The following is a 4452-nucleotide window of genomic DNA, read 5'->3' as shown; positions in this document are numbered from 1 at the left end:
ATATGTCAAATCTGACTAGAACATAGCTTTGCAAGTCAATTATAAGTATGTTCACTTTTTGTATTTAAGATATACATTATAACCTTCTATTGTCAAACATACTGTAGAAACATAAAAAATGGATTTAGAGTAGCGCTCTAGTCCATCTTAGAAATTAAACAACATAAGACATAAAAGTTGAATGTAGAGTTACGTATTGTAAGGAAGCAAAATGGTAACACAATAGTTTTGTTGAATTCCATACAAAATACTACATAAATGTAATTGAACAAAAACAAAATGTAGTAAACCTATTAATGGCCAAAAGTGACGGCAAAAATGAAAAGTTTTTGAGAAATTAGCTCTTTGGAGCTTAATGGGCTTTTAATGAATACAAACAAACCTTCTACTGATAAACACAACTAAGCAAAATAAATGATGATTTGTTTTTCATTGAATGCAAGGATCTCATAAGGAGATTGTGAAGGGTCATTTACAAAATGTACCAAGTTATAAAGAGTTTTGACAGGTAATATGCCCTATATAAAAAGTTGTAAATGTATAACCAGGGACACTACTCGAGTGTAACATGGCAAACTCGTTATAAGTTATAATACAATTAATTAACATCTATATTATGTACAATAATATAAATTTGAAAAATCATTTGAGATATCATAAAAAAGCAAACTATAACATGTACAAATTTATAAAATTTTCTTTTGGAAGCATCCTTTCAAAGTTTCTTAATGTTACAATTTCAATTAATTTGTACAAAAATATAAAAGTAAAAAGTAAAAAAATATCAAACTAAATTACAAAAATTCATTACATGTAATTATAAGACTATTAGTATTTGCTTCGTCAGATTTAACAATAGTCTTAATGATAAATTAGTTTTTGTCAAATAATTCTTGTTGTGCCATTTCAATCTTGAATTGCTAAAGAATTTATACATGCATAGCTTAAGTCTAATGATTCTTTTTATATCATTTTACTCTAATATTGCTTAAGAAATTTATACATGCATATCTAATAAAATAAAATGATTATAAATCTTATAATACAGTATATATGTAACATCCGTTTTCATTGAATCTTGGACAAAATATAATGGGACAAGCAACTTTAGACTAGCACTACATGTACGTTATCTTTCCGACCAAACAGTCGCCATTTTGCCTTTTTGATAGTTGTGAATATACTTTTGTCCGTTGTAATTAGTGTAAATATGAAAAGCATAAGCAAATGGGGAAATATTTTAGCGACTTTTAGTATCTTAATGATCTTTACAATATTTTGTCAATGTATTGTTTTACAATTGCATTTAAACTCTATTGGGGATCGACTGTCAATTGGACGCCAACATAAGATAGTTTAACCAGTCGTTCTGCTTATCCCTCTATACTTTATGTCCCATATTGGATAAAACAATAAAATTAATTCAATAAGATTTTCTTAAATCAAAACAGGTTTTCACCATGAATTCTGTATTATGTTTTCTACGTTATGACTGTAATTCACAAAACCTATTTTGAAGTAACTCAGGAATATATTTGACAGCAGCCTTGGTGGTAAAATTGTGTGCACGTAAATTCCCATTAAAGAAAAAAGTAAATAGTATAACCATACAAAATTTGCTAATCTGTTTCCGGTTGATCTATGAATCAGAAGATTATACAAAACAAATTTAGAGCAATTTTCTTTCGTGTTTCTGTAATGCCAGGAACCAGGTGTCAAGTCTTTAAATTTAATTCTCGTAGAAGCGTTGTCATCATTGTCACTGTAATTTTACTGAAGCTTATATTCTGAAAAGAGAATAAAAAAATGATAAATGGGTTAGTCAAAACATTTTGTAACCGTATAGATAGCACGATTTTATTCTAGCACTAGTTTTATATTTTCAAAGTAACATCGACGTTTTATCTTCTGGTTTGCTGTTGGTACAGTAGATAAACAGACACTGGATATCTTGTATTAAGATTTTGGCACGATCTAGATTTCTAGAGCAAACAAACATACCTTCTGCGAACTGAAACAAATATCTGGGTATGTACGTGCGGACATTCGAATGATTTAGATTCGAGAAGACATCCGATTTATCTTAATAGGTAGAACAACCAATGTTTCGCAAATAATATGACAACGCTGAATTTAATAAACCGATTTTCAAAAATAAAATGAACTAAAATAAATAAATAAATAAATGAATTAAAGTTCTGGCTTCCAAAAATCATTAGTGTTTGAAACTATTTTTTTGCACAATAGAATTGCAGTATTTCAAATGAATCGTAACACATTTACTTAACTGTTTATCAGTTTAGTAAATCCACTGCTTAGAAAAAGAATTTAAAACACTGAGTACTAAATTCATTAGTACGTAGTTACAAAATTAAATAGGTCGCACGGCTGCCTTTAACCTGTACATAAGCCGCTTTTTTCAAATTTCACCATTTTCGTGTTAAATGTTGAATTCTGCTCAAGCCGGTGCTAGGGGGCGTGGACGGTAACTTGCACTTTTCAGTACCGTCCATGAACAGGCTCAATCAAACCGAGCCAGCAAACATTTCATTTTGTTTGTTCTGGACTTTTTTCTTTAGGGGGATTCTGTTACTTTCTATTTTAATATTTGTTTTTTCATCCCTAAATGCATCTGAAACATAACCCAAGATTAACTAACGTTGAAATTTAACCACATTCATCATTTACAATTTACCCCTTGTCCCAATTAATTCGTGTGCATTTTGTGCCAAAAAAAATATTTAATAATATTTCTTTTAACATTAAAAATTGCCTATTTAAACTGTGAAGGACCACACTAAAAACGGTATTCCAGTATATACCGGACAATGCGATTGAATGCCAAAATCTTGCCGTTTCATGCAAAAGATGAACTTTAAAACCTCTAATTCATCTTTTCATACATTTTTAAGTATGATAATGAATAAAAAAAGATGTAAGAATCGGCGAAAAAATATATTTGCCTATTTTGTGATCACAATTTCTGCAAGCTTCTAGAGGTACTACTCCAAACCTGTATTGAGTTAAACCCTTAGAGTCATTTATTATATTTTGAACATCTTTGTTGACATGAATCAATACTGATACTTAAAGAAAATGTTTATATTTTTTCTTTTGTTTTGGTACTTAAATTTATTACAAAAGTCAGTAAATAACATTTTTCAATATCTTTAAAAAAATAAATTATAAACATGTTAGAAGCACATATTTAAAGCAAGAAATTCAATCATATTCATTATAATAATTTATAGCTTGCAAAGCCGGACTTATTTGTATCATATTATAGATACGTTTGAAATAATGTCCATTAAAGGTGCACTACTTTAAACACAATCGCGCTGTTTACGTGAAATTTTTCGGCTTCCCACAATAGTTAGTTTACTATAAAAATTCAATGCAGGCATATAGGACACGTTCAACACGTCTTAGATACTGCGATCCAGGCTATTGTTGTTGGTTTTTTTTTTTGCAAAAAATACGAACACTTTTAATCACTTTCTTTTACGTGCATTTGCCATAAACTATCTTTCTTAAACAACTTATGACCTTTACTTTATTACATTTTTGCAGATGTACTGAACATACTTTGCTTGCGGGACCCGGATAAAGTTGAATAGATTTTCAAGAAAATTATCTTAAACGTTCATTCGAGAATTAGCACATTTTGTATACTTTCATGGAGATCATTTCCGATTTTACTCTTTAATCTTTATTTTGAATTTAATTCACCTGCCAATAAACTTACCTTGACATGCAAGAAACATGAAGCTACTGTTTCCTAAGAAGTTGTTCAAAGCATATCCCATCATCCCAATAAAATTGATCTATCACCACACAAATTTATAATGGCAACCGTCACAAGAGGTTCTGCATCATAAATAATTCAATGCCGCTGAAATGATAATAAACGCAAATTATAGCATTAATGGGGGATTTATGCAAAACATGATCTTACTTTTTTAATATTTACATGTAGTTAAAGTCCATGATTGCTCTTATATCGCTCAGTTTTTTTTATGATCATAAAGACTCATAATGACAAGAACAGTTAATTTATGTTGTAAATTATGAAAGAAAAGCAGAAAAAAATCTTAAACTGATAAGATTACAAAGTATATTTCTGCATCTGAAATAGTGCACAGATTCAATGGTTGCTTTGCCAGTCACTGGTTGCTAAGTCAAAAGTAAATACTTGCTGTGGAAGTCATAGGGTTGCTATGGAAAAACTATGGATGCTATGAAAAGTCAAAAGGTATCTTGTTGTATGCTATTGAGGATATGCAAAGTCAATGGTTGCCATGAAAGCCACTGGTAACTTTACAAAGGGATAACTATGGAAATTACAGGTTGCAAAAGAAATTCAATGATTGGTATGGAAGTCACTAGTTTGTATTGCAAGTTATATGGAAAAACCTATGACCTATTACCTAATCCCCCATGGAGCTGCAGCCT

At 30.0% G+C, this 4452-nt stretch overlaps 1 long non-coding RNA gene across 1 annotated transcript; it reads right to left on the bottom strand.

Annotated features, from left to right (window-relative positions):
* Positions 1 to 499: 499 nt before the first annotated feature.
* LOC132735550 (uncharacterized) lies at positions 500 to 4152 on the bottom strand. The gene is made up of 2 exons (XR_009626468.1): positions 3746 to 4152; positions 500 to 1787 (listed from the first exon to the last, which is right to left on the bottom strand). It is a non-coding gene; the product is annotated as an uncharacterized LOC132735550 (long non-coding RNA).
* Between the last annotated feature and the right edge of the window lie 300 nt (positions 4153 to 4452).

This window comes from Ruditapes philippinarum, unplaced genomic scaffold, assembly GCF_026571515.1.
Source record: "Ruditapes philippinarum isolate M1 unplaced genomic scaffold, ASM2657151v2 ctg1390_1_1_1_1, whole genome shotgun sequence".
NCBI classification, from domain to species: Eukaryota; Metazoa; Mollusca; class Bivalvia; order Venerida; family Veneridae; genus Ruditapes; species Ruditapes philippinarum.
This window is presented reverse-complemented; position numbering and strand designations above follow the sequence as displayed.